This window comes from Cajanus cajan, chromosome 5, assembly GCF_000230855.2.
Source record: "Cajanus cajan strain Asha chromosome 5, NIPB_CcT2T_4, whole genome shotgun sequence".
Lineage (NCBI taxonomy): Eukaryota > Viridiplantae > Streptophyta > Magnoliopsida > Fabales > Fabaceae > Cajanus > Cajanus cajan.
The window spans coordinates 47,272,743-47,286,105 of record NC_138521.1 but is presented as its reverse complement, the minus strand read 5'-3'; positions in this window follow the sequence as shown (position 1 = coordinate 47,286,105).

The window sequence follows — 13,363 nt, the reverse complement described above, 5'->3', positions numbered from 1 at the left end:
TTTATGAAAGGTTTAAAGGAAATGAACGTGATTCTAAGAAACTGATTCAAAAGGGGTACACGAAAGGAATAAAGGAGAGAAGCTAATCTGAAATCGTGTGAAAAAAATGAAGGGGAAAGGGTCTATTTATAGAAAAACGCAAGTTTTTACTGTTTACCCAGAACGGGCCGTTCTGGTTTGGAACGGCCCGTTCTAAATCACAAAAACTTTGTAAAAATAGCTCCTGGAACGGGCCGTTCCGAGGCCGTTCCAAGAGTAAAAAAATGTGTAAATTTCTATTTTGGAACGGGCTGTTCTAAAACAAGAACGGCCCGTTCCACGTTAAAAAAAATTACTAAAAAATTTGTTTAAAACGGGCCGCTTCCAACATCTATTTTAACGTTAATTCTTAACAAATGCCACTCTGTTCCTTTAAGCAGAACGGCCCGTTCTGATTTCGGAACGGACCGTTCCGCTTCCAACATCTGCCCACGTTTCCCCTGCAAACGCGAGAAAAAAAAATATAAAAGCAACTCAGAATTCAGTTCCCCGGGAACCGAATTCTGAGCTGAAACAGTAAATGGTTCTATCCCTGTAAATAAAGCTGCACAGTGGTTAATTGAGTAATTTTTTTTAAAAAAATAATATTTATGTAAAAAATTCCAAAAATTACATATGTAAAAGTGTGATTGTTTAGTTCAAAGTCATCACAAAAATTACTGAGACTTTTCCGTGCCATGTGACTTCTTTTACATGTGAAAAGGAATGAAGCATTAAATGGACGTTTAATGTATCTTATAAAGTAGCATAGAAAAAGTTTACAAGAGTTTAACATGGAAATATGCAGTAAAAAAGAAAAAAATATATATATGTGAAGATAAAGACGAGTATTCTATTAAAGATTAAAAAAAACATGTATTTAATAGATGATATTTGTGGCACCTTAATTTTTTAAATAAATAATATTTTATAAATTTTAATTTGAATAATTGAATTAGAAAAATAATTATGTTTTAAAAATTATTTTTTTTTATATGAAAATAGTTTTAAGAAAATAAGAAAACTCTCGGGACCTGTTTAATAATTAGGATACGACATAAAAGTACGATAAATTATATGTAGGATAAACTTTAATTTTACCCAACATTTGGTGCACATCATTATAATATATTAGTAAATATTCATATATTATATGTTATGCATTTATATATGCTAATATAAATCATATTTTTTTTATAAGATTGATCTAGGAAGGTTAAGAATAAATAAGTTATTTGTTTTTTCTACTGACATAAATTGATTTAAATCAATTTTAATCTTTTTTTACTACCTTCATATGATATGAGAAAGTGTTAGATTCCACATTAATGTCATGTTAAGTATTATGTAGTTGTGAGAATATACTTAATGAAATCACTTATATGAGTGTCATGTAAGATCACTTGTATGAGATTTTGGCAAAATCTCTAAAACACTCATAATATAAGCACTCAAATAGCTTATTTGCACACAACAATTATAACAACAAAGATTGTGAGGATGTAATGTGATTGGTGTAACACGGTATTTTTCATAAATATGTATTATTGTAATATATGTATTTATGTGTATTGTTTATGTTGTTTTCTGATGTTTTGTTTATTGTAGAGTGTGGATTAGAGTTGAGATAACCCTCGGCTTGAGTTATAAGTGATATAACTTGAATGTGTAAGAGTTGGTCTAGAGAGGATTGAGATATTCAAAGAAACTTCAAAGGCTTCAAATTTCAAAATTCTAGAAAGAAGTTAGAGAAAAGGTCTTTAGAATATTGCTCAAGCTTCTTATCATCTTTGAAACCATGGATTTTCTTGGTAGGGAGCTCGATTGAGGTAAGGGAATAAGCTTCATTGTTGTTTATACATATCATATAGATGTTGTAGTTTGGGGGGTAAATCCTTGTTGCTTGAGTTGGTGCCTCAAAACTCATAGTATGTGTTGTTTCCTACTTAATGTTGAATTGAGGTTGTTTAGATGTATTGTGAGGGATTGAATGTTGAAAGTGATGCCTAAAAATGCCCTACACATTAAAGTTGTAGAGCATTTTCTCGTATTGAGTTAGTTGTCATTGAGCAAGACTTCTTAGGTCCTTAATTTTCACTCAAGGACAAGGTCTCGCTTAGCAAAACCTAATGAACATGATAAAGCTCTACTAAGAGAGATGGGCTTACTCTAACAAGCATAGGTTCGTAAAAGGGACGAGTGAAAGTTACTTAGCAAGGTGGTCTCGCTCAATGACAAGTGATCCCTAAAAGTGGATCACATTGTGAGTCACTTAGCAAGGGAGTCTTGTTAAGTGATGGAATCATGCCTAGGAAGGCAAGAGGTGACATCTTGATGGAACCAAGAGGAATGGGCTAGACATGAAGTTTTGGGCCAGTCAAGGCATAATGGGCCTAGAAGGCCTAATTTGAGCTTCACATGGGTCATCTCTTGATAAATCCATTTTTCTTATATTTTGTACATATTATATTAGTATAGGTTTCACATATTTTGGTCTTGTATTTTGGACCACATAGATTACGTTTTTTGGCCATAGGCTTATTAGGCCTAGTTTTGGGCTTCATGGGCCTTTGGGCTTTTGGTACCCAATATTGGGCTCATTTTGTTTCTTTTATTACTTCCTAATGTTTGTATATGTTTGGCCATTGTATTTAGGCCATTAGCATAGGAATATTGAAGGAATACTAAAATAAACCAAGAAGCTAAAATCTAGGTTTCATTTAGTAGTCATTTGAGATGTATTTGGATCACATGTTTCTTGCCAAGCATGGCTGAACATGTGCAGCTCCAAATACACTTTAAATGTCCCCTAAATGGCATTGAGATGCATGGCAGCCCCATATTCACGGGCTAAGCACATGGAGCCTTGAATTTGAATTCAAATTTCCATTTGAAATTTGAATTTTTGGCTCCAATATTGGCTAATGAAGTTGGCGCCACCTAGCTTGCTTCTAGGATCTATAAGTGTTTGTTCCTTCACTCTTTGTAAACACTTTGAGCATAATTGAGAATTCTTCTGAATACATTTCAGATTTCTCTCCCCAAAGTCACCTAGGTTCTTAGTTTTTTAGCTTTAGGAATCCTTCACTTTCTAAAGCCAAACCGTGAGCCATCCTTTGCACTCCTAGCTTGAGTGCTTCCTTCTAAGATTTGGAACTCCAAATCTTGTCTTCTTCATCTCTTCATTTTGCTGGAATCAAAGTCTCAAAGGCAAGATCCATTGCGGATTCAAGCAAGGAAGATTATCTTCTCCATCTCACCTACTTGACTCCATTATTTTTGGTATCAAGAGCAAGGTTGAAGTCTTTGAGGTTAGGTGATCCTTTTCACCGATTGATTTCTGGAAATTTGAGTGTCTAAATTGTCATTTGAAGTTTTCTTTGATTGGACCTAAGTTTTGAAAATTCTTTTGATGGATCCAAGTGGTGTAGTTGCATTTTGATTCAATCCGTAACTATACTAGAGTTTAGGAATCTACTTGTGCCAATTTTTGTTTTGATTGAGTCTTGATTCATTTTATCTTCTTTGATTCGGTCATTTGAGTCAATTTGCATGTGTTTTTAAATTTTTGAATCTTGGAAGTTGTCTAGAGTCATGTGTAGTCCTTAAATTGTCTATAAAATTCAAGATATGCTTGGTTGAACTTGTTTGAATTTGATTTGCTTAGTTTTTCAAGTTTGGCCGAGACTTGTTTAACTTTGGTGCTTTGGTGCTTTTCAATTTTTCATACTTGAGTTCATGTCCATTATTAGATCATTAATGGATTCTTAGAGTTAGGTTTCTATTATGTCTTCATAAGTTTTCATGATCAAAAATTGCTTCCAAAATTTCATCAATTCTAGTGTAGTGAACATGTGTAATTTCTAGTCCTAGTGCATCTTTCTTAATTGGTTTTGAATCTGGACCTTTTGATTGCTGGAAAACAGAGGAAAAACAGATAAAAGAAAAAGAAATAAAAGGATTTAAGAGCATGAAAAGAAATAGTACAAAAAGAATCAAAACCAAGAACCAAAAATAGTGCACTAGACTTTGAAATTTCACTCAAGTTGCTTATCTTGATAGATCCGGTTTACATTTCCAAATTTCTGCGTGAATTTTGTGTAAAAGGCATATATCTTCTCTGAATTTATGTATCAAAATTAGAAGAAAAGAAGAATTGAAAAAAAAAATCAAAAGAAATTGAAAAGCCGAGAAAGATTCCAAAAGAAAACAAACATCAAAGTTCTTGAAAATGGATCTAACAACTTGTAATCATCTTTGATTCTTCTTCACAATTTTTTTTTGGTTTTCTTAATCCACTCTAGAGCCATTCTAAGACCTTCCATCTTGAGTGCTAGCTTTCAATTGAGAGTTTTAATTTTTAGCTTTGTGTCTTTATTGGATTTCTTTGAGTTTTGTCAACTTTTGCATATTCTTTGTTGGCATAAGCTTCCTAATTCTTTTCTTGTGCTTGTCAAGTTTTCAATTCAAAAAAATCCAGTGCTGGAAGTTGTGCTAAACTCTTGCAAGGAGTTCAAACATTGTTCACAAAAGCTAGAAGGAAAGAGGATTGCTAATACTAAACCAAAGGACTTGAGATTTGACCAAAATTTGTCCTAGCCTTCTCAAATATTCCTTCACAAGAGTGATCACACATTTCCATCAATGTAAGCAGCCAATTTTTTGTATTTTGCTGCGTTTAATAATGTGCAGGTTTCAAGGAGGAGAAAGGACTTCAAGAGGAGTGACGGATTAGAGTACAAAATTGTTGTTGGAAAAATCCGTCACTAAAACTGTTGCCATTTCCGTCTCTAAATTTTTGTTTTTTTTAGGCTAGTTTAATTTTCTTGCATTTTCATTGATTCCAATCAATTTGTAATAGCTTGGAGGGAGTATTGAGAAGCTGGTCAGGTATATCTAAATCCCCATAGATCACTCACGTGTAGACCTAGTGGAAGTGGCTTGGAAATTTCATATGTTTCAAGCTTCCACTTAGGGAAAATCCGACTAGTTGCTTAATATTGTTTCCTTTGATTTGTTTGCTCTCAGTTTGTTTACTTTGCTTTATTAATTCGACTAGCATGTGTAGAATTTAAATTGCTCACGTTTAGTTGTAATCAAAAACATTTGTGAAAATCATCAATCATTAAACAATTGTGAAAAGTTTGGGGGATTGAGATTACCATAAGTAGAGCTGTCAAAATGGGCTTGGCCCAGCGAGCCAACCCGGCTCACCACGGGTTCGAGTCGGGTTGGGTTAAAAAAAATTTGAAAATTTTAATACGGGTCAAATTTGAACCCGGCTCACCACCAACCCGGCTCACCCGGGTTGAACCCGTGGTGAGCCGGGCTGGCTCACCAACCTGTGATTAAATTTTTTTTTTTGAAAAAATACAATAATTATTGGGTCATGGTGCAGTCCAACATGAGACAATAATAATTTAATGTTGGATTGTGATTTGTAATTTTTGTGATTTTGGATTGTATTTGAAGTTTAAGATAATTTTAGATTATATTTATCTATTTGAGATTATTTAGATTTGATTTGATTGTATTTAAAATTATCATTTAATGTTTGGGATGAATAATTCATTTAAGAATGTCTTAATTAAGAATCTCAGATTTTTAAAATAAGTTTAAATTTTTGGACTTTAGTTGTATATTAAGAAAAAAAAATGAAAAAAATTATATTTTTTTAAGGTGAGCCAACCCGTTTAACCCACCAACCCGTGGTGGGCCGGGCCGGGCTCAATTTTTTTGAGCTCACTGATAAATGAGCCAGGTTGGGTTGGCCCACCAAATGACCATCCCGTGGTGGGCCGGGTGGTGGGCCGGGCCGGGTAGCCCGTTTTGACAGCTCTAACCATAAGGAAGTTTAGTGATTTCCACTTGAAAATGCTTGGTTATTAAGTGGCTCTTAGTAGCTCACCTCCCTTGATAGTGCAATTTGTACACTTAGACTTCCAAGTGTTAGTCTTATTCCTAGAAAAGACCAAAAATATTTTCTTTTTGCATAGCATATAAAATTCTTTTTGTTTAATCATGAGAAAACATTCCTCAAGTGGTAATGATTCAAGCTCTCCAAAAAGTTTTTCACATCCTACTCAAAAGCTTAAATCACTAACACTTTGGACAAAGCAAGAAGTGTTAACAAGAGAAAAAGAAAAACATAAAAGAAAAACACAACTTGCAATTTTGGAGGAAGAAATTCGCATTATTAAACAAAAGGAAGAAAAACTTTTGGCAAAAATAAAATTGAGAAAAACAAGAGAAAAAGAAAGGAAAAAGGCATTTCTCTTAGGAAAGAGTAAGGAGGAAAATATCTCCTCTAAAGGAAGTGTGAGTGAAGAGAGTTTTTCTATCACTAAAAACCATTTGCAAAATACTCTCTTCCTACATAAAGATCTTAACTCTTACCCTTATGCTACCACTAGTCATAAAGTAGAGATTCTAGAAAAAAATATTTTAAGAAAAATGAATCTTGACTTCAAGATGTAGTGAAGAGGGAGTGGACTACACTTAGTTCTACTTCTTGTGCTACTTCCTTGGAGGTGCCCAAGGAAGATAGCTTCCCTCTCTTTAGGACTCCTTCTACCTTAGTTGTTCTAATAAAGCACCCAAATTTTGGAATATATTGTTTGATAGATACATCTTGTTATGTTTTATATTCTATTTTTGATCTTATGGGAAGTTCATCTTTATTTGAACTTAATTTGCCTCCTTCCCTACAAGACAAAAATAGTTTATATGACTTTTCAAGATTCCACGAAACATTATCTTTTCATCACTATCTAACAAACAATATAATCCATAATTGTTTAGGAAGTTTTCATGTAGTATTTTCTTTATTCTCTAAGGCATGCCTAGGTCACCATTTAGGGAACTGTAGGTAAGATGTTTTAGTTGTTAGAAATAACTCTTTCAATTGTTATAGTCTTAGTTTCATTACATTTCTAGGTTTTAGCTACACACATAGACTTTGCTTAAGTAAGGATCCTATCTCTACCTTTAGAGAGTCTAGTGTTTTTAGTGTAAATTTCTTTGCTAAAATGATTCATATAAAGGTATATCCTTCATTTCCACCCAAATGAACATGTCACCTCTCATGCATGGTATTTTATTATTATAGGTGATGATGTTTATCATAGAAACCCTCATGATTTGAGGACAAATCCTTTTCAAGAGGGAGGGAATGATGGAATCATGCCTAGGAAGGCAAGAGGTGACATCTTGAAGGAACCAAGAGGAATGGGCTAGACATGAAGTTTTGGGCCAGTCAAGGCCCAATGGGCCCGATGGGCCTGGAAGGCCCAATTTGAGCTTCACATGGGTCATCTCTTGATAAATCCATTTTTCTTATATTTTGTACATATTATATTAGTATAGGTTTCACATATTTTGGTCTTGTATTTTGGACCACATAGATTAGCATTTTTTGGCCATAGGCTTATTGGGCCTAGTTTTGGGCTTTATGGGCCTTTGGGCTTTTGGTACCCAATATTGGGCTTATTTTGTTTCTTTTATTACTTCCTAATGTTTGTATATGTTTGGCCATTGTATTTAGGCCATTAGCATAGGAATATTGAAGAAATACTAAAATAAACCAAGAAGCTAAAATCTAGGTTTCATTTAGTAGTCATTTGAGATGCATTTGGATCACATGTTTCTTGCCAAGCATGGCTGAACATGTGCAGCTCCAAATACACTTTAAATGTCCCCTAAATGACATTTAGATGCATGGCAGCCCCATATTCACGGACTAAGCACATGGAGCCTTGAATTTGAATTCAAATTTCCATTTGAAATTTGAATTTTTGGCTCCAATATTGGCTAGTGAAGTTGTCGCCACCTAGCTTGCTTCTAGGATCTATAAGTGCTTGTTCCTTCACTCTTTGTAAACACTTTGAGCATAATTGAGAATTCTTCTGAATACATTTCAGATTTCTCTCCCCAAAGTCACCTAGGTTCTTAGTTTAGCTTTAGGAATCCTTCACTTTCTAAAGCCAAACCGTGAGCCATCCTTTGCACTCCTAGCTTGAGTGCTTCCTTCTAAGATTTGGAACTCCAAATCTTGTCTTCTTCATCTCTTCATTTTGCTGGAATCAAAGTCTCAAAGGCAAGATCCATTGCGGATTCAAGCAAGGAAGATTATCTTCTCCATCTCACCTACTTGACTCCATCACTTAGCAAGGTGGTCTCGCTCAATGACAAGTGATCCCTAAAAGTGGATCACATTGTGAGTCACTTAGCAAGGGAGTCTTGTTAAGTGATAGTTGTCCTTGGATTTGGGACATGTCGTAGGTCACTCAATGAGTGTAACTTGTAAAGCAATGAATGGCCTCTAACTTTGAGGCCAATAACTCTTGCTCAACAACACGAATGTCACTAAATGAAATTGTTCCCCTGGGTTGGGCATGATGTGGTGTTATCTCAACCCATGTTAGTGGTTAAGCAAGCATTTTCCTCTGACTTAGTATGGTGAAGAGGGTCCCTCAATGAGTAGGGCTTATTTAGTGAAAATCCCTTAATGTGAGGTTTCTCATTTAGTGAAGCCTTTATTTGCCGGATGGTGATTTTGGTGTTGTGTTTTATGTTTCCTATGACCTTGGAGGCTAGGAAATGGGAGTGTTGTGAGGTCCAAGTGTGGACTATGTTGTGCTTGTTCTAGTTTGGGATGAGTAATGAGTTATAGGTAGCCTTAAGGGCTAGGAACAAGAGGCTTCTGCTTGGAGGACCATTGTTGAAGACCATAGGACCTTTGACAAGGTCTATGATTAAGAGGCTAGAAGAAGTTACTAAAGAGGATGTGCTTCTTAGACATGTGCTTATCATGAGCATAAAGTATGTGTTTTCTTCCTAGTTGCCTAGTCTTCTATTATATATACCTTATATAGTTTTTTTTTCCATTCCTTTGTATGTAGTAGTTAAATATATAGGTTGTTTCTACTTTTGTATTTAGAGGTGTACGTTTTCTTGTTTGTAGATATACCTTTAGGATTTAGAGGCATGTTCCTTATTGAAATGTATTCCTTTTGACCTTGTATTCATGGTCACCATTTTTAGTTTTCTTGAGTTTTAGAAGTTGGAGTGGAAATAATCATTCTAGTGGTGTAATAATAGCCATTCTAGATGGTGTAGAAGTAATAAAGGTGTGAAAATAGCCAAAAGTGATATTGGGCTTGTTTTTCTTTTGTTGGCCCAAGGAATTAATTTGTCTTGGTTTAACCTTCATTTGGTTAACCAAAGTAAACCAATTCCTTGTTTTTGGTTCGGCCAAGACAAGGCAAAGCCCCCTTGGTTGTCTATTTTGGCTACTTCTCACCTTAGAACTACTTCTCTAACCACCTAAAGACAAGAGGACACTTGGCACTTACTCATTGGCTTTTCTAGATCTTAATGTTTCTTACATGTCTCAAACATGTATCCTAGAGCTTGTTTGTGTTTAGTGGATCTAGATCTAAGTGTATCCTTGTCTCCTAGATGTCTAACTTCTTCTTCAAGCTACCTCTACTCTATATATAGGCGTTTGGAACCATTTGTACATAAATTTTGAGCATTTATTATGATTGGCTGAAATTCTCCATTAGAATTCTCTCTCTCAAAAGCTTAAATCTCTCTTTGATTTACTTCTAATTCTTTTATCATTTTACTAAGAGTGTGGTGAGATTGATTTATCTTCTTCCTTGAAGTGGCACCACTTGAAGAAAGTTCTTCACCATTGAAGGTGATTTCAAAGATCTCTTCCTCCATTGGAAACCTTGAAGAATCTTGAGGAGTGTCAAGAAAGAAAAGATCTAGGAAGAAACTAGAAGGAGAAGCTACAACAATCTAGTTCCTCCCAAGGTTTCCATCATTTGGTATCAAGAGCAAGGTTTTCTTGGTAAAATATTTCCATAGCTTCTTTGAGTCTTTTGATTTGATCCATGTGTTTGTTCTTGATTGTATTATGTTTGTATGGATTAGAATTGTTCTTGTGTCACATATATAAATCTATAGAACAATTGACTTTGTCTTGTAGTTTTTGATTCATGCATCTATTCATATGAATCTTCATTGTGTGCTTTAGGTATAAACCGTTATTTTCTTTTTAGGTCTTGCTTATATCTTGATTCAATCCATTAAAATTCAGTCAAAACAAAAATCCTAAAACAAAAGTGTATGATTAAGTGTTTTTTCAATTTTTATTCCATGTAGTTTTGTGTAGGTGTCTTGTTTAGTCCTTATATGCAATTACTTCCATTGTGTGCCTTTTTTTAATCTTTGAACATTACTCTCTGTTTTGTGTCATAAACATTGTTTGTTGAACCTAATACAAATCTTAGAAGTGTTCATTATATGAATTATATGCATGTTATTAGATCTAGCATGTTCTAGTGTCATATTTTGTGAACTTTATTTGATAATTCTTACTTAGTAATTTAAGATTAGCAATTTCTTGAGTCTTTTCTGCTTTAATTGAACATTAAAACCTAAATTGAAAGTGGGAAAGAAATAATAAATATAAGTGCACAAAACCTAGACAAAATTAGAACCAAAAACTAGTCTTAAATGTCTTTAAAACTTCTCTAGTACCTTCACACTTTCTATAGAATTTTCTCCACCACTACTAAGCCATTTGTTCCCAATTTTATCCTTTGTTTTTAGTTCTCACATTCAGTTTTTTTAAAATAAAAAAAGGAAGAAAGAGCCAAGAAGGCAACCGAAGAAAAAGAACAAAGGTATACAAAAGTTTGTGAAAAAGTGAGGAAAAAAAAAACAATTTTTAGAGCACTTGGCATTATATTTTTTGAATTTATTTCTTGGATTTACTATATGTTTTTGGTGGCTGGACATACATTATAATTATTCAAATTAATTGTACAAATTTTTGTTTCATTTTGTAATTAACTTTATAGTCATTTCTAGGACTTTTCCTTTGAAAGCTAGTATTGAAATTTTATTTTATTTTCTTGTTTTGTGTCTTTTTGCATTCTTTAAGTTCGTCAATATATTCTTATTTGATTTTAGTATTTTTATAATTGTGCCTTTTAGTCTTGATTTTATTGGCTTCCACTCTCTCTTGTTGGTTGTTAACTCTTGGTGGTGATAGATTCACTTTCAAGTTATCGCACTTGGAAAGAAGTTAATAATGGAGACATATTGGAACCACTTCAAAGGTGACTGCAACTTTTGGAAGATTGAGGTACCTAAAATCTTGAGTGAAACACTTTGGTGAGGCTAACTTGTGTGTTCATCTTATGGGAAAAATTTGAAGAAAGGAAACTAGCAACGGAATTAGTTCCATTACAAGCAAATCCGTCACAACATCTGTCTCCAAATCTATCACTAAATTTGTTTTTAATTGTTTGAATTGTATTTCATTTAGTTTCATTGTGGATTAATTTATTTTCATTTCTTTATTTTCTTAAGCTTGTACTTGACCTTTAGGAGTGTTTTGGGAATCCTTTAGAGTTCTCTCACCTCTCCTACATATTATTAGTGGAACTTAATATTCATTAGTACTTGTAGAAGTATTATAAGGGGCTCTAAGTATCACTTAGACTTTCACCCTAGAGACTTTGACTAATATATGTTTTTACTTATTTTCTTTTATTGCTTTATTCATTAGTTTAATTTCTAATACGTTTAGGAACGTTTCCAAGTTTGTTTAAAAGGCTCCCTTGCCTATTAGAGGTTCGTGCACACACACTAAAAGTTGTTTTTGTAAAAATCTTTGCCACTTCAATCTTTGTTTCTATTTGCAAACCTTGTGAAAACCTTTTCAAGTAAGGATGAGTGATCATTCTAGGCATGGTAGTGTGCATGGTTATAACTCTCATATTAATAGAAGCTCTACTAAAGAAAAACTTAGAAAATTAAAATAATATATTAGGAAAAATGAAGAGGAAAATATAAGGAGAGAAGAAGAAAATAAAAAGAATAATAAGGTCATCGAGGACATGTTGGCAAAGCCTATGATAAGTATTGTCAAGAAGGAAGGTGAGTCTAGTAAGTCCAAGAAAGGAAAAAGTGTAGAGAGGCCCAAAAGTCATGAGAGATCCAATAGTGAGGAATATATAGTGAACATCATGATAATAGTCATTATCTAAGGCCTCCTAATATCAAAAGCAATATTTGTGCTTATTGCATGCTATTAAGAGTGAATTTAAGGAAGGCATGAGCCCCTAATTCAAGGTGTTGTGAGTGGATGTTGGAAAATCCTAACCCCTTTCATTGATAATGTTTTTGAAAAAAAACATTGTGGTGATTTAAAGGAAAATGTTGAGTTGTGTTTTTTTGTTGGGTTGTTCAGTAATATAATATTAGTTGATTTGATCTTCAAGGGCCTAGTGTTTCGTAGTCCCAAATAGGGATGTGTTTTCTTGAAAAATAATGTTTTCTCCTTTAAACGATATTGTGAAAATGATATGAAATGATTCGCTTCACTTTTTGTTGTTTATCAAACTTACTCTTTTGTTGTTTGTGTTGACTATAATAGTCATGTCTTTGGCATGGGAGCAGACCATGTATAGCTTGAGGAGAGTGGCTTGGAGCTATTGTGGGCCATTAGTGGATGGTTGGAACTAGAGATGGATGATCTCATGGCTTGTATAGATTCAATTTATGTTTTGTGTAGTTGATCATGTATATGAATTTGCATATTTCGAGATTATAACCTCATAAGAAGAATTTATTTTGTTGTTTAATGAATCTATCAGACAAAACTCACTTGTTACTTAATTTGACACACAAAATCCACGTTTTTTTTAGTACTTTTGTTAGTGAAAATTTCATGTTGAACCCAACTAATGCTATATAACTAACTCAATATGTCATTGTCAATGATGTCATTAGTGATCTTGGAATACTAGAACATTTTTTTTCTTGAAATTACAATGATCAAAAAGATCAATTTTGAATATAAAAAATCAAAAATATTTTTTTTCCAAATTTAAAAGATTAAAAACACATTTAAATCTTATAAATATATCATTTCAAATAATTTTTTGGTATAGCTATCTCTCCATTTCTTTTCTTTTTGATTTTCTATCTTTGGAGTGAACTAATAGTGTGTTTGAAAAAGATTATTCTCATTCATTTCAATTGTTTTAATGAAAAAAAATGGTTTGTTAAATAGGCTAGTTATTCAAGACAACAATTTAAATTTGCAAATAGCCTTTTTCTTCTAAAAAAAATAAGTTGTTTTCTTAAATCTGAAATTTTGAAACTTATGATTAGTTTTCATTAGGATTTTTTCTTCTCAAGCTAATTTACATCATAAAAGATGACTTTTTTATATTCAAACAAAATTAAATATTTTATATTCAACAAATTTACCAAAATAAAAAAATTATTCTAATTATAATTGATTATACATATAATCATT